The sequence below is a fragment of the Cervus canadensis genome, chromosome X (genome assembly GCF_019320065.1).
Source record: "Cervus canadensis isolate Bull #8, Minnesota chromosome X, ASM1932006v1, whole genome shotgun sequence".
Classification (NCBI taxonomy): domain Eukaryota; kingdom Metazoa; phylum Chordata; class Mammalia; order Artiodactyla; family Cervidae; genus Cervus; species Cervus canadensis.
The window spans coordinates 58,789,017-58,815,463 of NC_057419.1; the positions used below are offsets into that span (position 1 = coordinate 58,789,017).

Here is a 26,447-nt window from a genome sequence, read left to right on the forward strand (position 1 = left end):
CCAAAAGATCTTACAAGCAAAAAAAAAAAAAAAAAGTCTACAAGCAATAAATACCGGAGAGGGTGTGGATGAAAGAATGCTTCTTAACTCACTTTATGAGGCCCACATTACATTAATATCAAAATCAAAGACAGCAGACAAAAAAAGAAAAATAAAATTACCAGCCAATATCCCAGGTTAACATAGATGCAAAATTCTTTAAAAATATATTATCTCAGGGCTGGTGCACTAGGATGACCCAGAGGGATGGGATGGGGAGGGAGGTGGGAGGGGGGTTCAGGATGGGGAACACATGTAAATCCATGGCTGATTCATATCAATGTATGGCAAAACCCACTACAATATTGTAGAGTAATTAGCCTCCAACTAATATAAATAAATGAAAATATATATATTATCAAATTAAATACAATATATCATAAGTATTATATAGCATAATCAAGTTAAAATTATTCCAGGGTTGCAAGAATGGTTTAAGGGAGCAAATCAATCAACATAATGCAAAATTTTCACAAAATGAAGGACAGAAAATATTAGATTATCTCTAGCAGAAAATGAAATAAACAATACTATTTACAGTTGCAACAAAAAGAATAAAATATGTAGGAATAAATTTAACCTAGGTAGTGAGAGACATACACTGAAAACTATAAGGCATAGTTGAATGGAACTGAAGGAGACACAACAACATAAAAAGTTAATTCATGCTCACAGATTGGAAGAATTAACATTGTAAAAATGTCCATATTATGCAATATAATCTATAGATTCAGTGAAATTGCTATCAAAATTTAAAGGTTATTTTTCACAGAAAAAGAACCAAAAATTCTATTTTTTTTTAACCCCAAAAGACCTCAAACAGCCAAAGAAATCTGGAGAAAAAAAGAACACATCTGGAATTATCACCCTCAATGATTTCAAACTACATTACAAAGCTATAGTAATCAAATCAGTATGGTATTGGTAGATATGGAATAGAACAGAGTCCATAAATAAACCTACAGATGTAATGGACAATTAAATTATGACAAAAGAGCAAAGACTATACAATGAAAAAAAGTATAGTTTCTTCAATAAATGGTGCTAGGAAAACTGGATGGTCACATGCAAAAAAATGAAATTACACTGCTATCTCACACCATACATAAAAAATAATTCAAATTAATTAGACTTAAAATAAGGCCTGAAATGATAAAAATCCTAGAAGAAAACCTGCCATATAATCTTTTATACTGGCCGTAGCAATATCTTTCTGAATATGTCTCCTCAGGCAAAGGAAATAATAAATAAATAAATAGCATGACATCAAACTAAAAAGATTTTGCCAAGTGACAGAAAATATCAACAAAAGGAAAAATCTTCCTACTAAAGAGGAGAGAATATTTGCAAACGATTTATCCAAAAATGGGTAAGTATCCAAATATACAAGCTCAGTTCAGTTGCTCAGTCGTGTCTGACTCTTTCCAACCCCATAGACTGTAGCATGCCAGACCTCCCTGCCCATCACCAACTCACAGAGTTTACTCAAACTCATGTCCATTGAGTGGGTGGTGCCATCCAACCATCTCGTCCTCTGTCCCCTCTCCTCCCACCTGCAATATTTCCCAGCATCAATGTATTTTCCAATGAGTCAGTTCTTCATGTCAGGTGGCCAAAATATTGGAGCCTCAGCTTCAGCATCAGTTCCTCCAATGAATATTCAGGACTTATTTCCATTAGGATGGACTGGTTGAATATCCATGCTTTCCAAGGGACTGTCAAGAGTCTTCTCCAATGCCACAATTAAAAAACATCAGTTCTTTGGTGCTCAGCTTTCTTGATAGTCCAACTCTTACATCCATGCATGACTAATGGAAGAACCATAGCATTGACTAGATGGACCGTTGTTGGCAAAATAATGTCTCTATGTCTCTGCTTTTTAATATGATGTCTAGGTTGGTCATAACTTTTCTTCCAAGGAACAAGTGTGTGTTTTGTTTTGTTTTGTTTTGTTTTTAATTTCATGGATGCAGTCACCATCTGCAGTGATTTTGGAGCCCAAAAAAAAAAAAAAAAAAAAAAAAAAAAAAAAAAAAACAGTCTGTCACTGTTTCCATTGTTTCCCCATTTATTTGTCATGAAGTGATGTGGCCAGATGCCATGATCTTGTTTTCTGAATGTTGAGTTTTAAGCCAACTTTTTCACTCTCCTCTTTCACTTTCATCAAGGGGCTCTTTAGTTCTTCTTCACTTTTGGCCATAAGTGTGGTGTCATCTGCATATCTAAGGTTATTGATATTTGTTGCAGTAATCTTGACTCCAGCTTGTGCTTCATCCAGCCCAGCATTTCACATGATGTAATCTGCATATAAGTTAAATAAGCAGGGTGACAATATGCAGCCTTGATATACTCTTTTCCTGATTTGGAACCAGTCTGTTGTTCCATGTCCAGTTCTAATTGTTACTTCTTGACCTGAATATATATTTGTCAGGAGGCAGGTCAGGTGGTCTGGTATTCCCATCTCTTTAAGAAATTTCCACAGTTTGTTGTGCTCCACATGTCAAAGTTTTCGGCATAGTCAATAAAGCAGAAATACATGTTTTTCTGGGCTTCTCTCATTTTTTCAATGATCCAACGGATGTTGGCAATTTGATCTCTGGTTCCTCTGCCTTTTTAAAATCCAGTTTAAACATCTGGAAGCTCATGGTTTATGTACTGTTGAAGCCTGCCTTGGAGAATTTTGAGCATTACTTTGCAAGCTTGTGAGATGAGTGTGATTGTGCAGTAGTTTGAGTATTCTTTGGCATTGCCTTTCTTTGGGATTGGAATGAAAACTGACCTTTTCCAGTCCTGTGGCCACTGCTGAGTTTTCCAAATTTGCTGGCATATTGAGTGCAGCACTTTCTCAGCATCATCTTTCACGATTTGAAATAGCTCAACTGGAATTCCATGACCTCCACTAGCATTGTCATACTGATGCTTCCTAAGATCCACTTGACTTCGCATTCCAGCTAGATGAGTGATCACACCATCATGATTATCTGGGTCTTGAAGATCTTTTTTGTATAGTTCTTCTGTGTATTCTTGTCACCTCTTCTTAATATCTTCTGTTTCTCTTAGGTCCAAACCGTTTCTGTCCTTTATTGTGCCCATCTTTGCATGAAATGTTCCCTTGGTATCCCTAATTTTCTTGAAGAGATCTCTAGTCTTTCCCATTGTATTGTTTCCCTCTATTTCTTTGCATTGATCACTGAAGAAGGCTTTTTTATCTCTCCTTGCTATTCTTTGGAACTCTGCATTCAAATGGGTATATCTTTTGTTTTCTCCTTTGCCTTTTGATTCTCTTCTTTTCACAGCTATGGGTAAGCCCTTCCATGTCAAAAGACAACGATTTTGGCTCTTTGCCTTTATTTTTCTTGGGGATGGTCTTGATCACTGCCTCCTGTACAATGTCACGAACCTCCACCCATGGTTCATCAGGCACTCTATCAGATCTAATCCCTTGAATCTATTTGTCACTTCCACCGTAAAATTGTAAGGGATTTGATTTAGATCATACCTGAATGGTCTAGTGGCTTTCCATACTTTCTTCAATTTACGTCTGAATTTGGCAATAAGGAGTTCATGATCTGAGCCACAGTCAGCTCCCATTCTTGTTTCTGACTTTATAGAGCTTCTCCATCTTTGGCTGCAAAGAATATAATCAATCTGATTTCATCCTTGACCATCTGGTGATGTCCATGTGTAGAGTCTTCTCTTGTGTTGTTCGAAGAGTGTGCTTGCAGTGACCAGTGCATTCTCTTGGCAAAACTCTATTAGCCTTTGCTCTGCTTCATTCTGTACTGCAAGGCCAAATTTGCCTGTTACTCCACGTATCTCTTCACTTCCTACTTTTGTATTCCAGCCCCCTGTAAGGAAAGGGACTTTTTTGGGGTGCTAGTTCTAGAATACCTTCTAGAACTAACAACCATAATACACACACACACACACACACACACACACACACACATATATAATCCATATAGATAAACACCAAAAGAAAACAAAAGAAAAACCAGACAAACCAATTTAAAATGGGCAGAGCAGTTGAAAAACAGGTACACAAAGAAGAGATACAGGTGGTCAATAGGCACATGAAAAGATGCCTAACACCAAAAAATGCAAGTCATAAGATATCACCTTATACTTCTCAAAATGTCTGTCAACCTATCAACCAAAAGCCAACAAATAACTAGTGATGGCAAGGTTGCAGGAAAAAGGAACTCTCGTGAACTACTGGTGGGAATGTAAATTGGTTCAACCATTGTGGAAAACATTATGGAGACTCCTCAATAAACTAAGAATAGAATTACTATTTATAGCTATCCCACTTATGTGTTTTATCTAAAGAATGCTGCTGCTGCTGCTAAGTCACTTCAGTCATGTCTGACTCTGTGCGACCCCATAGACGGCAGCCCACCAGGCTCCCCCGTCCCTGGGATTCTCCAGGCAAGAACAATGGAGTGGCTTGCCATTTCCTTCTCCAATGTGTGAAAGTGAAAAGTGAAAGTGAAGTCGCTCAGTCGTGTCCGACTCTTAGCGACTCCATGGACCACAGCCTACCAGGCTCCTCCATCCATGGGATTTTCCAGGCAAGAGTACTGGAGTGGGGTGCCACTGCCTTCTCTGCTAAAGAATATGAGAACACAATTTCTAAAAGATACACTCAACCTTATGTTCATTGCAGTATTATTTACAATAACCAAGATATGGAAACAACCTAAGTAGAATAAAATGTTGTAAACCTGAAGCTCATGTAATGCTCTAAATTAATGCTCCTTCAATAAAAAATAAATTTAAAATAATATTGCCCAAATATCTAGGGTCTTCAAGAAAATCACTTCAAATATAGTTAAAAGTAAAAGTATGGAAAAAATGATACTACATGGAAACAGTACTGAAAGGAAAGCTGGAGTGTCTGTGATATCAGATGAAGTAGACATCAGAGCAAAGAAAATATCAGAGGCAAAAAGGAAAATAATGTAGTTATAGCAAGACACAGCAACCTTAAATATCAAAAATATAAATGCACCAAAAAATTGAGCTTCTAAATATGTGGAGACTTCTCTGATGGTCGAGTAGTTAAGAATGTGTATTACAATTCAGAGGACACAGGTTCAATCTCTGATCAGAGAACTAAGATTCCACATGTGGTAGAGCAACTAAGCCTGCACACCACAACTACTGAAACCCAGGTGTTCTGGAACCCTTGAGTCACAACTAGAGAGTCTATGAGTTGAAACAGAAGATCCTGCATGTCCCAACTAAGACCTGACACAGACAAATAAATAAAATATATATATTTTTAATTATTAGTTGGTGGACAGGGAAGCCTAGTGTGCTGCTGTCCATGAGGTCGCAAAGAGTTGGACATGACTGAGTGACTGAACTGAACTGAACTGAAATACATGAAGGAAACACTATGAGATCTGAAATGAGAAATGGACAAATCTACAATTACAGTTCGAAAGTTCAACAGTCCTCTTGCAACCAATGAGACAGAAAACAAGGATATAGAAGGATGCAAAAAAAAAAAAAATCTATCAATGAATAGAAATTAATCACATGTATTTAGAACAGTACACTCAAAAACAGAAGACTGCACATTCTTTTGAGATGCCTACAAAACATGTCAAGGTAGACCATATCTTAGTTCAAAGACAAACTTCAAACTGTTTAAGAGAACTGAAATAATATGAACTGTGTTTACCAATCACAATGAAATCAAACTAGAAAGCAATAACAAAAAGATAACAAAAGACTATATAAACAATTAAACATTAAGTGATAAACTTACTCAACATTCATGGGCCAAAAATAAATCTCAAGGGAAATGAAAAATACATTGAACTGAATGAAAATAAATATATATCAATAAAATTAATGACACAGAACTAACACAAGGCTGAGGTGGAAATTTATAGCACTGACTATATCCTTTAGAAAAATAGAAACATAGAATTCTATTTGACATAAGTTATACCAATATTTTTTTAATCTGTCTCCTAAGGCAAAGGAAATAAAAGCAAAAATAAATAAATGGGTCCTAATTAAAATTAAAAGTTTTTGCACAGCAAAGTAAAGTAACAACAAAACAATAAGACAACCTACTGAATTGGAGAAAATATTTTCAAATGACATGGCTGATTGGGGCTTAATATTAAAAATATCCAAACAGCTCATAAAACTCAACATCAAAAAACAACCTGATTTATTTATTTATTTATTTTTATTTTTTATTTTTTATTTTTTTTATTAGTTGGAGGCTAATTACTTCACAACATTTCAGTGAACAACCTGATTTAAAAATGACCTGAAGACATAGACATTTTTACAATAGAACATGCAAATAGCCAACAGGCACATAATATGATGCTACACATTGCTAATCATCATGAAAATGTTTGACTTATTCATGTCGATGTATAGCAAAAACCACCACAATATTGTAAAGTAATTAGCCTCCAATGAAAATAAATAAATGACTTTAAAAACACAATAAGTTATCATCTCACACTTCTCAGAAAGGCTATCATAAAAAAGAACAAAAACAACGAATTTTAGTGAGGATGTGAAGAAAATGGAACCTCATACACCACTGGTGGATGTTTGAGTTGATGCAGCCACTGTGGAAATCACCATGGTGTTTTCTCAAAAAAACTAAAAGTTGAATCACCATATAACTCAGAAATTCAATTGGGTATGCATTGCCAAAACAAAAAGCACTAATTTGAAAAGATGCATGCCCCCTAATGTTCATAGCAGCATTATTTACAATGGCCAAGATACAGAAGCAACCTAAATGTCCATCAATACATTCTGAAATACTACTTAGCTGTTAAAAAAAAATGAAAATTTTGCCATTTACAAAACCATTGATGAAGGGTACTGTATGTTATCATGTACATGTGGAGTCTGAAAATTTAGTGAATATAACAAAAGAAGCAGTGTCACAGACAGAGAGAAGAAAATGTGTCTACCAGGGGGAAGAGAGAAGGGGAGGGGGTAAGATAGGGGTAAGGGATTAAGAGGGATAAACTATTGTGTACAAAAAAAAGCTAAAAGAATGTGCTGTACAAAACAAAGAATATAGCCATTATTTTGTAATAACAAGGAATATAACCTCTAAAAATAGTTAATCTCTGTGTTGAACAATGTAACATATAACAGCCTGAGACTGTGGACTTTAGGGGAAACTATAGACTCTGAGCGCAAATTCAAGTTGCACCAAAGAAAGATCTGAGTCTGAGCTGACCCCACAATGTCCACAACAGTTCCAGAGACCTTCCTAGATATACTGGAGGACTTTCTGAATAGGCATATTGACTGTAGCTGAAAAAAAGAGGACTCACTTGGACATTTCCCCTCACTACCACTCTACTTGTTGTTAAGTTGATTCAGTCGTGTCGGAATCTTTGTGACGTCATGGACTGCAGCACACCAGGCTTCCCTGTCCTTTAGTATCTCCTGGAGTTTACTGAAACTCATCTCCATTGAGTTAGTGATGTAATCCAACCATCTAATCCTCTGTTGTCCACTTCTCCTGCCTTCAATCTTTCCCAGCATGAGGGTATTTTCCATTGAGTCAGCTCTTTGCATCAGGAGGCCAAAGTATTGGAGCTTCAGCCTCAACATCAGTCCTTCCAATGAATATTAATGGTTAATTTCTTTTAGAATTGCCTGGTTTGATCTCCTTGCAGTCCACCGGACTCTCAAGAGTCTTCTCCAACACCACAGTTAAAAAGCATCAATTCTTTGGCACTCAGCCTTCTTTATAGTCCAGTTCTCACATCCTTACATGACTACTGGGAAAACCATAGCTTTGACTATATGGACTGTTGTTGCAATGTGATGTCTTTGATTTTTAATATGCTTCTTAGGTTTGTCATTGCTTTTCTTCCAAGTAGCAAGCATTCTCAATTTCATACCTGAAGTCACCATCCACAATGATTTTGGAGCCCAAGAAAATAAAGTCTAATTGTTTCCATTGTTTCCCCATAAATTAGCCATGAAGTGATGGGACCAGATTCCATGATCTTAGTCTTTTGAATGTTCAAGTTTTAAACCAGAGTTTTAACTCTCCTCTTTCAACTTCATCAAGAGGTTCTTTAGAGCCTCTTTGCTTTCTGCCATTAAGTTGTCATCATCTACATATCTGAGGTTATGGATATTTTTCCTGGCAAACTTAATTCATGCTTGGGTCTCATCAGGCCTGGCATTTGGCATGATGTACTCTGCATAGAAAACTAAGATCATGGCATCTTGTCCCATCACTTCATGGCAAATAAATGGGGAAACAATGGAAACAGTGACAGACTTAATTTTCTTTGCCTCGAAAATCACTGCAGCAGGTGACTGCAGCCATGAAATTAAAAGACACATTCTTCTTGGAAGAAAAGTTATGACCAACTTAGACAGCATATTAAAAAGCAGAGACATTACTTTGTCAACAGAAGTCTGTCTAGTCAAAGCTATGGTTTTTCCAGTAGTCATGTATGCATGTGTGAGTTGGACTATAAAGAAAACTGAGCACTGAAGAACTGATGCTTTTGAACTGTGGTGTTGGAGAAGACTCTTAAGAGTCCCTTGGACAGCAAGGAGATCCAACCAGTCCATCCTAAAGGGAATCAGCCCTGAATATTCATTAGAAGAACTGATGCTGAAGCTGAAACTCCAATACTTTGGCCACTGATGAAAAGAGCTGACTCACTGGAAAAGACCTTGATGCTGGGAAAGATTGAAGGTGGGAGGAGAAGGGGACGACAGAGGATGAGATGATTGGATGGCATCACTGACTCAATGGACATGAGTTTGAGTAAGCTCTGGGAGTTGGTGATGGACAGGGAAGCCTGGAGTGCTGCAGTCCATGGGGTCACAAAAAGTCGGGCACGACTGAGCAACTGAACTGAACTGAACTGAACTCTGCATAGAAGTTAAATAAGCAGGGTAACAATGGCACTCCACTCCAGTACTCTTGCCTGGAAAATCCCATGGACGGAGGAGCCTGGTAGGCTGCAGTCCATGGGGTCGCTGAGTCGGACATGACTGAGCAACTTCACTTTCACTTTACACTTTCATGCATTGGAGAAGGAAATGGCAACCCACTCCAGTATTCTTGCCTGGAGAATCCCAGGGACAGCGGAGCCTGGTGGGCTGCCATCTATGGGGTCGTACAGAGTCGGACACGACTGATGCGATGCAGCAGCAGCAGCAACAATATACAGCCTTGACATACTCCTTTTCCAATTTTCAACCAGTCCATTGTCCCAGGTCTGGTTCTGTTGCTTCTTGACCTGCATACAGGCATCTCAGGAGGCAGGTAAGATTATCTGGCATTCGCATCTCTTTAAGAATTTTCCAGTTTGTTGTGATCTGTCAACACAGTCAAAGGCTTCAGCACAGTAAATGAAGCAGAAGCAGATGTTTTTCTGGAATTCCCTTGATTTTTCTATGAGCCAACAGATATTGGAAATTAGATTCCTGGTTCCTCTACCTTTTCTAAATCCAGCTTGTACATCTGGAAGTTGTCGGTTCACATATTGTTGAAGCCTAGCTTGAAGGATTTTGAGCGTTACCTTGTTAACATGTGAAATGTGTGCAACTGTGTCAGAGTTTGAGCATTCTTTGCCATTGCCCTTCTTTGGGATTGGAATGAAAACTGACATGTATTAGCCCTGTAGCCACTGCCAAGTATCCCAATTTTGCTGGCATATTGAGTGCAGGACTTTCACAGCATCATCTTTTAGGGTTTGAAATAGCTCAGCTAGAATTCCATCACCTCTACCTGCTTTGTTCATAGTGATGCTTCGTAAGGCCCACTTGACTTTGCGCTGCAGGATGTCTGACTCTAGGTAAGTGATCACACCAGCATGCTTTTCCATGTGATTAAGATCTTTTTGTACTGTTCTTCTGTATACTCTTGCCACCTCTTCTTAATATCTCCTGCTTCTGTTAGGTCCATACTATTTCTAGACTTTATTGTGCCCATCTTTGTATGCAATGTTCCCTTGGTATCTTTAATTTTCTTTTTTTTTTATTTAATGTTTTTATTTCTCTTTTAGAAAATATTAGATATTATGAAAAACATTATACTGTTCACTATAGTTACACATTCTTATTTGCTTTATATGTTATAAGCATACTGAAGCAGATAAAATTCACTTAAGTAAATTAGACATATTCCAGAACTCTGACATTTACTTTTCTAAGTCAGGACAAAAGAAAACATATTAGCTTTTTCTAAGAAATCAGTATCATACAGCAAACTAAACTAGTATATACTGAGAGTCTCTTGGACTGCAAGGAGATCCAACCAGTCCATCCTAAAGGAGATCAGTCCTGAATATTCATTGGAAGGACTGATGCTGAAGCTGAAGCTCCAATACTTTGGACACCTGATGTGAAGAAGTGACTCATTTGAAAAGACCCTGATGCTGGGAAAGATTGAAGGTGGGAGGAGAAGGGGACGACAGAGGATGAGATGGTTGGATGGCATCACCAATTCAGTGGACATGAGTTTGAGTAAACTGTGGAAGTTGGTGATGGACAGGGATGCCTAGCATGGTGCAGTCCATGGGGTTGCAGAGTCAGACATGGCAGAGCAACTGAAGTGAACTGAATTGAACTGAACACCTGCCATTTTTCAGACTTTAATTTTAGGTTACAGCTAAAATAATTTTTATCTCATTTTATGAAAGAACAGAGGCTGCAACATACAAATCCTGTTCATAATCATATTGGCCATTTAAAAATAAAAAAAATATACCTTTAATCAAGAAAATTCTACTCACCCTGCTAGGAGAAAAAAAAAAAAAACTACCAATAAGTTACTTTACAATACTTTAAATGTAGTTGGAATTTACAATAACTAGAGTTCACTGTATCTTCTTTTATTGCTTAATGCTTCTCTTTTAATTTTAAAGTAACAGATTATCTTCCCCCAACCCGGAAAAAATCCAGATCCAGCATTACAAAACAAGCGGTCTTCAGAACATATTTTGTTTAGCAGCCAGAATGATTCTTAACCTTTGGAAGTGTTAATATCTTCATGCAGTACTTATCTGCTCAAGAAGACCACAATAGTTCCCCACACTGTTGCCTGCTGAACACATAACACTGATATCCTGTTGTTATGTTATGGAACCCAGCTGTTGTTGTTTATTTATTCACTCGTGTCCAACTTGGCAACACCACAGACTATATAGCCCACCAGGCTCCTCTGTCCATGGAATTTTCCAGGCAAGATTACTGGAGTGGGTTGCCATTTCCTATTACAGGGGATCTTCCTGACCCAGGGATCAAACATGTGTCTCCACATCTCCTGCATGGCAGGTGGATTCTTTACCACTGAGCCACTGGGGAAGCTCATAAAACCCAGTATTTACTTAGAAGAATTAGTTACATTCATGGAGAAAAAAATCAAACTGCACATAAACTTGATATAAAATATTATGTTACTTCTTATTTGAGAAAAACAGATCAAACCAAAAAGGTCTCATTATCATAAAACCCCTTACATAACAAATTATCACACACATTTGTACATATGGGTGTACTATCTTCTTAAAATATTTTTATAAATAACCTAAAGTCTGATTTGGCAAGTCATTCAACTGAAAACTGATTTTATTATACAGTTTTGACTCAACAGTAGTTTTCAAGTTTATATATATATATAAAACATAAAAATTCCCAAACATTTAAAACAAATATTCTCAAATATTTGAGGAAAGATGAAATTAATATGGCTAATAAAATAACAAGTAACAAAGATTTTCCCTAATCCTAGAGAATGAAGCAAAAAGAGAGACCTTATAAGACAAATTGGAGAAGAAGAATTTGAAGTAAATTTGGCCATGGGCCCTTTTACATTGCTACTCCTTCAATTTGCACGAGTAAAAGAATAAGAGAAGCTAGTAACTATTTCTCAGTGAAAAAGGCTGCAAGGAAAGCAAAGCAGCTGAGTAGTGATGGAGAAAGTACAACAAAGAAGATAAAAATTTATAGTTAAGATAATCAAGAAATGATGTCACAACTATTCTGAAGTTGAGAAATAGCAAGGAATAATCAATGAAATAGGAAAGCAATAATCTGCTGAATGTTTTTAAGTTATATACAAATAAAAGACATTTTTATTAAAGCAAGCATCTTAGCTGCACTTTGATGGAGTTATACAAAAATGTCACAGCATCAACCTAAAGGGGTGGGATGGAGAGGGATGGGAGGAGGTTCCAGAGGGAAGGGATATATGCATGAGTGAAGTGAGTGAAGGTCAATCAGTCGTGCCGACTCTTTGCAACCCCATATATACACTCCGTGGAATTCTCGAGGCCAGAATACTGGAGCATGTAGCCTTTCCCTTCTCCAGGGGATCTTCCCAACCCAGGGATCGAACCCAGATCTCCTGCATTGCAGGTGGGTTGTTAACCAGCTGAGCCACAAGGGAAGCCCAGATATATGCATATCTATGGCTGATTCATGTTGTTATATTGCAGAAACCAACACAACATTGTAAAGCAATTATCCTCCAATTAAAAATAATTTTTTTTAAAGTCACAGGATTAATCCCATCAATAGCCATGTTACTACAATCAAGTTATTTATAAACATTAATTAAATTTGCTATCACCATCACCACATTATTGCAATATCAAAGAGACCAAGTTATTTCACTTCTTCATTAAAAATTACATTGATATGGTTACTGAAAGTTTTCAGTAATAAGGAGAAAAAAATTGTTAACAATTTCAACACAGAATAGAATGTGCAGAATCTTATATTTAATAAAAATATCACCAATCAGGGTACCATCTTGGTCTATAAATGACATTCTCCACAAAGAACTTGCAAGTGTTTTTAAAACACCATGAAGGGGAAATCAGTTAAAGTTTCTCTCTGACACATTTTTTTAAAACCTATTAGTAACTTTGCCATAAAACCGATTTAAGGTAGTTGTGTTTTTTCAGAAACACTGAGAATAATCCAGTATTTAGTATTAATACTCAAATCAGCACACTGACATAATAGCAACATTTTATACACTAGCTGCAATTTTCAGTAGCTGTGTTCACCAACTGTGTAACAGAATTGTAGTGTTCTCCTAAACCATATGCATGTCTCATATAAACAAGTATTAATAGGTCTTCTGGATATTCTTCACCAACTACAAGAGGAGGAGAATCTGCCTGTATCATCTCTATTGGTGTTCATGAAATGTGAGACAGGGCCCTTAGCTCAAGTTGACCCCCACCCCTCATGAAGCTGTGTTTACAATATCATTACAGTACTTTCCAAATTTGTCTGGAGTATACATAGCTCCCATATTAGGATTTGTTGAAAATGGCAGAAAGTCTTCCACATGACTTTGCATATAGTTAGCAGTTTGACATCTTAAGGCAGCCACAGTCAGAATGCAGTTCTGTTCTTTCAGTTAATCTTCAATGGCTGTATACATACAGTGGCCATCAGATGGAATCAATTTAATTTCCAACTGTCTAGCTGCCAATATTTGAGCACGTTTTTCACTTTCTACATGTCTAACTCTGGTTAAGTTTTCAGTTTCAGCTTTGGCTATCCTTTCTTCCCACTCCTTTTCCAGTTAGCTTTTTTGTCTTTACTCTCTTTAGAAGTCAACTTCAACTGATCCAGCTCCTCTCTATGTTTCTGTTCCATTTCTGCTTCTAACTTAGCAACATCTTCTGTAAGTTACTTCCTCCTCTTTTTGTCATTCCTGGGAAGAGCATTCTTCATACCTTGTATTGGCTTGCAACTCCTTCTTTTTGCAATGCCTTCTCACCAGCTGCTCCTCTTCATCAAGCTCCTCGGTCAAGACTGCCTCCATAATGACAAGGTCTATCCTTAATTTTCTTAAAGACATCTCAAGTCTTTCCCATTCTATTGTTTTCTTCTGTGTCTTTGCACTGTTCACATAGGAAGGCTTTCTTATCTCTCCTTGCTATTCTTTGGAACTCTACACTTAGATGGGTATATCTTTCCTTTTCTTCTTTGCCTTTCACTTTTCTTTTCTCAGCTATTTGTAAGGCCTCCTCAGACAACCATTTTGCCTTTGGGCATTTTTTCCTTGGTGACGGCTTTGCCTCCTGTGCAATAGTAGCTTCCCTGATAGCTCAGTTGGTAAAGAATCTGCCTGCAATGCAGGAGACCCCAGTTTGATTCCTGGGTTGGGAAGATCTGCTGAAGGAGGGATAGGCTACCCACTCCAGTATTCTTGGGCTTCCCTTGAGGCTCAGCTGGTAAAGAATCCACCTGTAATGCAGGAGACCTGGGTTTGACCCCTGGGTTGGGAAGATCCCCTGGAGAAGGGAAAAGCTATGCACTCTAGTAATCTAGCCTGGAGAATTCCATTGACTGTATAGTCCATGGAGTCACAAAGAATCAGACACGACTGGGCGACTTTCACTTTCACTTCCTGTACAGTATTATGAATCTCTACCCATAGTTCTTCAGTCACTCTGTCTATCAGATCTAATCCATTAAATCTATTTGTCACTACCACTGTATCATCTTAAGGGACTTGATATAGGTCATACTTGAATGGCCTAGTGGTTTTCCCGACTTTCTTTGATCTAAGTCTGAATTTTGCAATAAAGGAGTTCATGATCTGAGCCATAGTCAGCTCCCAGTCTTGTTTTCTTGTTTCTGCTGACTGATGGAGCCTCTCCATCTCTGGCTGCAAAGAATATAATTAATCTGATTTAGGTATTGACCATATGGTGATGTCCATGTGTAGAGTCATGTCTTATGTTTCTGGAAGTGGTTATTTACTATGACTGGTGTGTTCTCTCGATAAACCTCTGTTAATGTTTGCCCTGCTTGGTTTTGTATCCAAGGCCTAATTTGCCTGTTGCTCGAGGTATCTTTTGAGTTCCTACTTTTCCATTCCAGTCCCCTATGATGCAATGGACATCGTTTTTTTTTGGTCTTGGTTCTGAAAGGTCTTGTAGGTATTCATAGAACCATTCAACTTCAGGTTTTTTGGCATTCGTGGTTGGGGCATAGGTTTGAATTGCTGTGATAATGAATGGTTTGCTTTGGGAAAAGAACAGAGATCATTCTGGCATTTTTATAATTGCACCCAAGTACTGCATTTTGGACTGCACATTGACTAGGAGGGCTACTCCATGTCTTATAAGGCATTCTTGCCCACAGTAGTAGATATAGTGAATGGTCTTTTGAATTAAATTCACCCATTCCCATGATTTTAGTTCACTGATTCCTAAAATGCCAATGTTCACCCTTGCCATCTCCTATTTGATGACTTCCAATTTACATTGATTCATGAACCTTGGAAGAAAAGTTATGACCAACCTAGACAGCTTATTAAAAACCAAAGACATTACTTTGCCAACAAAGGTCTGTCTAGTCAAAGCTATGGATTTTCCAGTAGTCATGTATGGATGCGAGAGTTGGACTATAAAGAAAGCTGAGTGCCGAAGAATTGATGCTTTTGAACTGTGGTGTTGGAGAAGACTCTTGAGAGTCCCTTGGAATGCAAGAAGACCCAACTAGTCAATCCTAAAGGAAATCAGTCCTGAATATTCATTGGAAGGACTGATGCTGAAGCTGAAACTCCAATCCTTTGGCCACCTGATGTGAAGAACTGACTCATTGGAAAAGACCCTGATGCTGGGAAAGATTGAAGGTGGGAGGAGAAGGGGATGACAGAGGATGAGATGGTTGGATGGCATCACCAACTCGATGGACATGAGTTTGGGTAAGCTACGGGAGTTGGTGATAGACAGGGAAGCCTGGTGTGCTGCAGTCCATGGGGTCGCAAAGAGCTGGACACGACTGAGCTACAGAATTGAACTGAACTGATGGACCTAACATTCCAGGCTCCTATGCAATATTGTTCTTTGCAGCATCAGACTTTACTTTCACTGTCAGAAATATCCACAACTGGGCATTGTTTCTGTTTTGCTTCAGCCTCTTCATTCCTTTTGGAGTTATTTCTCCACTCTTCTCCAGTAGCATTTTGGGAACCTACTGACCTAGGGAATTCATCTTTCAGTATCATATCTTCTTGCCTTTTCACATTGTTCATGGGGTTCTCAAGGCAAGAATACTGAAGTCGTTGGCCATTTCCTTCTCCAGTGGACCACCTTTTGTCAGAACTCTCCACCATGACACGTCCATCATAGACAGCCCTACACAGCATGACTCATAGTTTCATTAAGTTAGACAAGGCAATGTTATCAGTTTGATTCTGTATATATCTGACTCCTTATTTCCATCCCCCCCTGATATTGGCCTAATGTGACTCTATTGCTCCTTTAATTTTTAGTTTTTGTAAACTACTTTTTTCCTCTTAAAAAAATCTTATTTTTAAATAGGCTCTATTATTTTAATTTTTCTTCTTGTGCTTTGTTTTTGATTTTGTATTTTTGAGGGTCTAATTTTGAATATCCATTTTCACTTAGGCATTTGGTTGTTGGCCTAATTGCTCTCTTTTCTTTTACCTTTGTTTTTCTTTTTCTTCTATTTTGCCTCCCCTTTCCTCCATATAAGTCTGTGAGTCTCTTTGGGTGGTCTTGCCTGTTTAGTATTGTTTCACCATTAGTCTAGCGGGTTTGTCTTCTGTGCTGTGGGGCCTGTGACATCTTGGTGCTACAGTAAGGGATCAGGCCTGAACCGCAGAGGCAGGAAACTAGACTCTAGGGCTTTGGACCTCCAGAGAACTACTGAAGTCATAGAACATTAACAGGCGGGAGACCTCACAAAGCCCCCTATCTCAACACTAAGACCAAACCCAACACAAAAGCAAGCAACATCCAGTGTCACATACCCAATGCCATTTCTTCAGCAAACCAGGAAAACAACACTGCACATTAGCAGACAGGCTGCCGAAAGCCATACCAAATTCATAGACACTCTAAAACACACTACTGGACATGGCACTGCCCATCAGAGTGACAAGATCCAACACCAGAGCACAGGAACAGTCCCCATAACTAGGAAAACTTCACAAGGCACTGGTTCAACCCCACTCATGAGGGAAGCAGACTCCACAAATAAGATTACAATCTTTCAGCACAATTAAAGTTTTTCAGCCTGCAGAAAGGAGATCCCAAAACACACACACAAAAAATTAAACAAAATGAAAAGATAGAGAACCATGCAGCATATGAAGAAATATGGTAAAAATCCAGAAGACCAAACAAATGAAGAGAAAATAGACAGTCTACCTAAAAAAGAATTCAGAGTAATGATAGTAAAGATGATCCAGAATTTTGAAAATAAAATGAATGCACAGATAAATAGACTGGAGGCACAGAACAATAATATGCAAAAAAAATTTTGAACGGGAACATAGAGGAAATAAAGAATAAACAATCAACAATGAGCAACACAATAAGAGATTTAAATACACTGGGGGGAACCAACAGCAGAGTAATTGAGGCAGAAGAATTGATAAGTGAGCTGGAAGGTAGAAGAGTGGAAATAACTGAAGCAGAACACAAGAAAGAAAAAAAAAAGTTATGAGCACAGTCTCAGAGACTTCTGAGACCACATAAGTATAACAATATTCAAATCATAGGAGCCCCTGAAGAAGAAGACAATAGGAAATGGCATGAGAAAATACTTAAGGAGATTATAGTGGAAAACTGTCCTAAAAAAATGAAAAAGGAAATAGTCACCCAAGTCCAGGAAGACCAGAGAATCCCACACAGGATAAACTCAAGGAAAAACACACCAAGACACATATTAATCAAACTAAAAAGTAAACACACAGAACAAATATTAAAGGCAGCAAGGCAAAAGGAAAAAATAACTTATAAGGGATTCCTATAAGGTTAACAGTTGATCTTTCAACAGAAACTCTGAAGAACCCAAGAGAATGGCACTCTCTACTTAAAGTGATGCAAGGGAAACAACCTACAACCAAAAATGCTCTACCCAGCAAGGATCTTAATCAGATTTGAAAGAAAAATCAAAAGCATTACAGACAGACAAAAGTTAACAGAATTCAGCACTACCAAGCCAGATCTACAACAAATCCTAAAGGAACTTCTCTAGACAGGAAACACAAAAAGAAAAGCCCTACAAAAACAAACTCAAAACAATCAAGGAAATGGTAACAGGATCATGCGTGCATGCATACAAAGTTGCTTCAGTCATGTCCGACTCTTTGCAACCTTATGGACTGTAGACTGCCAGTTCAATTCAGTTCAGTTCAGTCGCCCAGCTATTCTGACTCTTTGCAACTCCATGAACCGAAGCACAACAGGCCTCCCTGTCCATCATCAACTCCCAGAGTTCACCCAAACCCATGTCCATTGAGTCGGTGATGCCATCCAACCATCTCATCCTCTGTTGTCCCCTTCTCCTCCTGCCCTCAATCTTTCCCAGCATCAGTGTCTTTTCAAATGAGTCAGCTCTTCGCATCAGGTGGCCAAAGTATTGGAGTATCAGCTTCAACATCAGTCCTTCAAGTGAACACCCAGGACTAATCTCCTTTAGGATGGACTGGTTGGATCTCCTTGCAGTCCAAGGGACTCTCAAGAGTCTTCTCCAATACCACAGTTCAAAAGCATCAATTCTTAGGTGCTCAGTTTTCTTTATAGTCCAACTCTCACATCCATACATGACCACTGGAAAAACCATAGCCTTGACTAGACTAGCCTTTGCTGGCAAGGTAATGTCTCTGCTTTTTAATATGCTGTCTAGGTTGGTCGTAACTTTCCTTCCAAGGAGAAAGCATCTTTTAATTTCATGGCTTCAATCACCATCTGCAGTGATTTCGGAGCCAAAAGAATAAAGTCAGCCACTGTTTCCCCATCTATTTGCCATGAAGTGATGTGACCGGATCCCATGATCTTAGTTTTCTGAATACCGAGCTTTAAGCCAACTTTTTCACTCTCCTCTTTCACTTTCATCAAGAGGCTCTTTAGTTCCTCTTCACTTTCTGCCATAAGGGTGGTGTCATCTGCATATCTGAGGTTATTGATATTTGATATTGATATCAATCAATATTGATACTGATATTTCTCCTGGTCATCTTGATTCCAGTTTGTGCTTCTTCCAGCCCAGCGTTTCTCATGATGTACTCTGCATGTAGGTTAAATAAGCAGGGTGACAATACACAGCCTTGATGTACTCCTTTTCCTATTTGGAACCAGTCTGTCGTTCCATGTCCAGTTCTAACTGTTGCTTCCTGACCTGCATACAGGTTTCTCAAGAGGCGGGTCAGGTGGTCTGGCCTTCCCATCTCTTTCAGAATTTTCCACAGTTTATTGTGATCCACACAGTCAAAGGCTTTGGCATAGTCAATAAAACAGAAATAGATGTTTTTCTGGAACTCTCTCACTTTTTGGATGATCTAACGGATGTTGGCAATTTGATCTCTGGTTCCTCTGCCTTTTCTAAAACCAGCTTGAACATCTGGAAGTTCACGGTTCACGTATTGCTGAAGCCTGGCTTGGAGAATTTTGAGCATTACTTTACTAGCATGTGAGATGAGTGCAATTGTGTGGTAGTTTGAGCATTCTTTGGCATTTCCTTTCTTTGGGATTGGAATGAAAAGTGATCTTTTCCAGTCCTGTGGCCATTGCTGAGTTTTCTAAATTTGCTGGCATATTGAGTGCAGCACTTTCATAGCGTCATCTTTCAGGATTTGAAATAGCTCAACTGGTATTCCATCACCTCCACTAGCTTTGTTCGTCATGATACTTCCTAAGGACCACTTGACTTCACATTCCAAGATGTCTGGCTCTAGGTGAGTGATCACACCATCGTGATTATCTGGGTCGTGAAGATCTTTTTTGTACACAGTTCTTCTGTGTATTCTTGCCACCTCTTCTGTAAATGGAATTCTCCTGGCAAGAATATTGGAGTGGATTGCCATGGTCTCCTCCAGGTGATCTTCCTGATTCAGGGATCAAACCAGTGTCTGTTACGTCTCTCGCACTGGCAAGTGTGTTCTTTACCACTAGCACCACCTGGGAAGCCCAATAAGACCATGCATATCAACATTTACCTTTAATGTAAATGAACTGAATGCTCCAAATAAAAGACATAGATTGACTCAACAAATGCAAACACAAAACTTTTACACACTGTCTACAAGAGAATCACTTCAGACTTAGGGACACGTACAGGCTGCAAATGAGAGGCTGGAAAAAGTTATTCCATGCAAATAGAAACCAAAAGAAAGTGTGAGAGGTAATACTCATATCAGATAAAATAGACTTGAATATAAACACCATTACAAGAGACAAAGAACGATACTACATAATGATCAAGGGATCAAAGAGGAAAATATAACTATTATATATGCATCCAACATGAGGGCACCTCAATACATAAGTCAAATGCTAAAAACTGTAAAAGGGGAAATTGACAGTAACACAATAATAGTGAGGGACTTTAATACTCCACTTACACCAATGGACTGATCATCTAGACAGAAGACTAATAAGGATGCACAGATTTTGAATGATATATTGGAACAGTTGGACCTAATTGATATCTACAGGGCATCTAATCCAAAAACAATAGATTTGACTTTTTTCTCAAGTGCACATGAAATATTCTCCAGGAGAGATCACATCTTAGGCCACAAATCAAGGATAGCATATTAAAAAAAAAAAAAAAAAAACTGAAATCATTCCAAGCAAGTTTTCTGACTACAACATTTTAGGATTAGATATCAACTACAGGGAAAAAACTATAAAAAACATGAACATATGGAGGCTATACAATACTCTTCTTAATGACCAACAGATCAATGAAGAAATAAAAAAAAAATAAAAAGAAAAATAGGCCTAGAAAAAAATAACATTGAAACATGACAACTCAAAACCTATGGGATACAGTGAAATCAGTGTTAAGAGTGAAGTTTATAGAAACACAAGTCTACCTCAAGAAATAAATACGTGTTTGTATGGTAAGTCACCTCAGGCATGTCCAACTCTTTGTAACCCTATAGTCTGCCAGGCTCCTCTGTCTGTGAGATTACCCAGGCAAGAATTTTAGAGTGGGTTGCCATTTCCTGCTCCAGGGAGTCTTCCCAATGCAGGGATTGAACCCACATCTCTTATGTCTCCTACATTGCCAGTGGGTTCTTTACCACTAGTGACACCTGAGAAGCTCCAAAAAATAAGACAGACATGAAATAAACAACCTAACTTTACACCTAAAGCAAGTAGATAAGAAGTACAAAAATCTCTAAAGTTAGTGGAAGAAAAGCAATCACAAAGACCAGAGCAGAAATAAATGAAAGAGATGATAGCAAAGATCAATAAAACTAAAAGTTTATTTTTGAGAAGATTTTTTTTAAAAAGACAAATTATTAGCCAGACTCATCAATAAAAAAGGGAGAAGACTCAAGTCAATAAAATTAGAAATGAAAAAGGAGAATTTACAACAGACAACACAGAAAAACAAAAGGATCATAAGAAACTATGATGAGCAACTACATGCCAATAAAATGGATAACCTGGAAGAAACCGAAAAATTCTTAGAAAAGTATAACCCTCCAAAATTGAGCCAGGAAGAAGTAGAAAATAGGAAGAGGCCAATCACAAACATGGATATCAAAACAATAATCAAAATTCTTCCAACAAATAAAATTCCAGTGTCAGAATGTTTCACAGGCTAATTATACCAGAAGGTTAGAGAAGAGCTAACACCTATCCTACAAAAACTCTCAAACAAAATCACAGAGGAATGAAAACTCCCAAACTCATTCTATGAGGCCACCATCACCCTGATATTAAAACAGACAAAGATGCCACAAATAAAGAAAAGTACAGGCCAATACCACTAATGAACACAGATGCGAAAATGCTCAACAAAATTCTAGCAAACATAATTAAAAAACACATTACAAAGATCTTACATCATGATCAAGTGGACTTTATTGCATGGATGCAAGGACTCTTCAACATATGCAAATCAATCAACGTGATACACCATATTAACCAATTGAAAGATACAATCCATATGATCATCTCAATAGATGAAGAGAAAGCCTTTGACAAAATTCAAAATCCATTTATGATAAAAACTCCTGAAAGTAGGCATAGAAGGAACATTTGCTGTTGCTCAATCACTAAGTCATGTGCAACTCTTTGCAACCCCATGAACTGCAGCATGTCATGCTTCCCTATCCACTGTATCCCTGAGTTTGTTCAAACTCATGTCCATTGAGTCAGTGATGCCATCCAACCATCTCATCCTCTGTCGTCCCCTTCTTCTCTTGCCCTCAATCGTTTCCAGCATCAAGGTATTTTCCAATGAATCAGCTCTTTGCATCAGGTGGCCAAAGTATTGGAGCTACAGTTCCAGCATCATCCCTTCCAATGAATATTCAGGGTTGATTTCCTTTAGGATTCACTAGTTTGACCTTGCTGTCCAAGGGACTCAAGATTCTTCTGCACCACAGTTCTAAAGCATCAATTTTTCAGAACTACGCCTTCTTTATGGTCCAAATCTCACATCCATACATGACTACAGTGAAAACCAAAGTTTTGACTATACAGACCTTTGTCAGCAAAGTGATGTTTCTGCTTTTTAATATGCTGTCTAGGTTTCTCATCGCTTTTCTTCTAAGGAGCAAGCGTCTTTTAATTTCATGGCTCCAGTCACCATCCACAGTGATTTTGGAGCCCAAGAAAATAAAATCTGTCACTGTTTCCACTTTTTCCCCATCTATTTGCCATGAAGTGATGGGACCAGATGCAATGATTTTTGCTTTTTGAATGTTGATTTTAAGCCAGCTTTTTCACCCTCCTTTTTTACCTTCATCAAAGGCTCTTCAGTTTCTCTTCACTTTCTGTCATTAAAGTGGTATCATTTGCATATCTGAGGTTGTTATTTCTCTCAGTAGTCTTGATTCCAGCTTGTGCTTCATCCAGGCCCTCATTTTGCGTGATGTACTCTGCATAGAAGTTTAAGAAGCAGGGTGACAATATATAGCCTTGACATACTCCTTTCCCAATTTTCAATCAGTCTATTGTTCCACGTCCGGTTCTAACTGTTGCTTCTTGACCTTCGTATAGGTTTCTCAGGAGGCAGGTAAGGTGGTCTGGTATTTCCATTTCTTTCAGAATTTTCCACAGTTTATTATGATCCACACAGTCAAAAGTTTTAGGGCAGTCAATAAAGCAGAAGCATATGCTTTCCTGGAATTCCCTCGCCTTTTCTATCATCCAACAGATGTCGGAAGTGAGCTCTGGTTCCTCTGCCTTTTCTAAATCCAGCTTGTACATCTGGAAGTTCTCAGTTCACATACTGTTGAAGTCTAGCTTGAAGGATTTTGAGCATAACCTTGCTAGCATATTAAATAAGCACACCAAAAAAAAGATATCCTATGTCCAAGCACAAAGGAGAAGCTGCAATGAGATGGTAGGAGCAAAGCAATCCTGTTAAATCAAACCTCATAGCTGCCAGAGACTCTTAGAGAGCACAAACAAAACCTTGTGCTTACCAAGAGCCAGGAAAAGGAGCAGTAACTCCAATAAGAGACTGAGCCACACCTGCCTGTGACCCAACTCCTACAATGGGCATATACCCTGAGGAAACCATAATTGAGAAAGACACATGTACCCCAGTGTTCATTGCAGAAATATTTACAATATTTTGGACATGGAAACAATTTAAAATGTCCATCAACAGTTGAATGTTCTTTATTAAGAAGTTGTGGTACATATACACAATGGAATATTAGTTATAAAAATGAACACATTTGATTCAGTTCTAATGAGGTTGATGAATGAAAAGCCTTTTGTACGGAGTGAAGAAACTCAGAAAGAGAAAGACTAATGTTGTATATTAATATGTATATGGAATCTAGCATGTATATGGAATGTAGAAAGATGGTATTCATGATTCTATTTGATGGGCAGCAAAGGAGATACAGATACAAAAGACAGGCTTTATGGACTTGGTGGTGGAAGGAGAGGGTGGGATAATTTGAGAGAGTAGCAATGAAACATATACATACGTAAAATAGCTGGTGCTCTGACAACCTAGCTGGTGCTCTGACAACCTAGAGGAGTGGGTTAGGGAGGGAGGTTGGAGGAGGTCCAAGAGGGAGCAGATACATGTATACCTATGGCTGATTCATGTTGATGTATGGCAGAAAACATCATAATATCATAAAGCAATTATCCTCCATTATAAATAAAATAAAATTTTAAAAACAGAAGACTGACATAAACAAAATTAAAAGAGAAAGAAGAGACATTACATGTGATGCAACAGAAAAAATTTAGATTATTATGAAAATTTATACACTAAAAATTAGATAACCTGGTAGAAATTGGTATATTCCTAGTTATATACTCTAATTACTAAATCATGAAGAAATGAAAAACTTAAACATATTCATAAGTAGTATGGAGTTTGAATAAGTAATGAAATACTCCCAATAAAGAAAACCACAGGACCAGATGGTTTCACTTGTGAATTCTGCCACATATTTAAAAAAAAATGCAATCCTTCTTAAACTCGTTCAAAAAATTAAATAGCAGGGAACATTTACAAATTTATTTTATAAAGCCAGAATTATTTTGATATTAAAGGCTAAAACTACAAGTCATTATCTCTGAAGAATATAGGTGCAAAAATCCCCAACAAAATAATAGCAAACTGAATCCAACCACACGTTAAAAGGAGCATATACTATGATAAATAAGATTTATCTTTGGGATGCAAGGATCATTTCATATAGTAAAATAAATTGATATAATAAACATACCAAAAGAATGAAGGATAAAAATCACATAATCTCAATAGATAAAAAAATAGATTGATAATATTCAACACACTTTCAGGACAGAAATTCTCAGCAAACTAGATAGAAGGAAAACAACTCAACATAATAAAAGCCATCTAACCCCATTGATCATCTAACATTGAAAAATATAAACTTTTCTTCTAAATTCAGGAATAAGGTAAGGATATTCACTCTTGCTACCTCTAACATTTCACTGGATAGCTTAGCAATAAGGAAGGAAAAGAAATGAAAGGTATTGGAAAGAAAGAAGAAGAATTGTCCTTATTTGCATATGATATAATCATATATGTAAAAATAAGACTCCATTAAAAAAACTGTTAGAAGTAGTCAGCTACTTCAATAAACTTGCAGGATAAAAAATTCAGCATGTGAAAGTCAATTGTTTTTCTATACACTAACTACAAAGTATCTGAAAAAGGAATTTAGGAAAACAACCCATTTAAAATAGCACCAAAAGCTATGAATGCTTAGGAATAATCTTAACTAAGGAGTAAAAGATATCTGTGCTGAAAAAAAATTTTTTTAAGTTGATGAAAGAAATTTAAGACACAAGCAAGTGGAATCACATCCCATAATTACATGCAAGAAGACCAAATATTGTTAAAACGTATGTCAAATTTCCAATGGATCTTTTTTTAACAGAAACGGAAAAAAACAATTCTACAGTTTATATAGAACTATGAAAGACCACAGATAGCTAAATCAATCCTGAGAAAGAACAAAGGTGAAAGCAATACACTTTCTGATTTCAAAATATATTAGGATAGTGACATTATTAAGATGGTGACATAATCATTCATTTCACTCTGTTTCACAAGAAGACGAACTAGCAACTATCTATTTAAAAAAAGACACTATTTTTAAATCCAAGAACATGGTGGTGACAATGAAGTACTCCTTCAGGTCTCAGAATCTGAAAAAGACCACATTAGAAAGGTAAGAGGAATGGCTACATGCTTACCACACTGCACCTCTTCCAGTCAAGAGGGTCCCCCTACAAGAGAACCCAAGGTAAACATCCTGCTCCACCATTATTATAGGATGGTTTCCAGCAGTCCCACTTGGGTCTCATCTTACAGAGATCAGAAGAGGATTCTGTAGGGCTTGACCATAAAGATCAGATTGGAACAAACAAACGGCTTGCAGAAACCTGCACTGGGATCATGGCAGAATGAGTTCCTCCCCACAGCAGCACTCAAGTAGAGATACTAACCAGTTTCTTTCCCTACAAAATTAAGCAGGGCAAAGGCTTACAGAGTTTTGCCAAGAGAATGCACTGGTCATAGCAAACACTGTCTTCCAACAAAAGAGATGACTCTACACATGGACATCACCATATGGTCAATACCAAAATCAGAGTGATTATATCCTTTGCAGCCAAAGATGGAGAAGTCAGCAAAAACAAGAATGGGAGTTGACTGTGACTCAGATCATGAACTCCCTATTGCCAAATTCAGACATAAATTGAAGTAACTAGGTAAAGCCACTAGACCATTCAGGTATGATCTAAATCAAATTCCTTACAAAGATACAGCGGAAGTGGCAAATAGATTCAAGGGATTAAATCTGATAGACAGACTGCCTGAAGAACTATGGATGGAGGCTTGTGACATTGTATAGGAGGCAGTGATCAAGACCATCCCCAAGAAAGGTAAATGCAAAAAGGCAA

General features: G+C 37.7%; 1 protein-coding gene and 1 pseudogene across 2 annotated transcripts in view; both read right to left on the bottom strand.

The window, feature by feature from the left end:
* ZC3H12B (zinc finger CCCH-type containing 12B) overlaps nucleotides 1–26,447 on the bottom strand; it is a 562,987-nt gene that overhangs the window by 459,686 nt on the left and 76,854 nt on the right. The gene's annotated exons all lie outside the window — the stretch shown is intronic.
* Nucleotides 12,972–13,940, bottom strand: LOC122434318 (annotated as a pseudogene).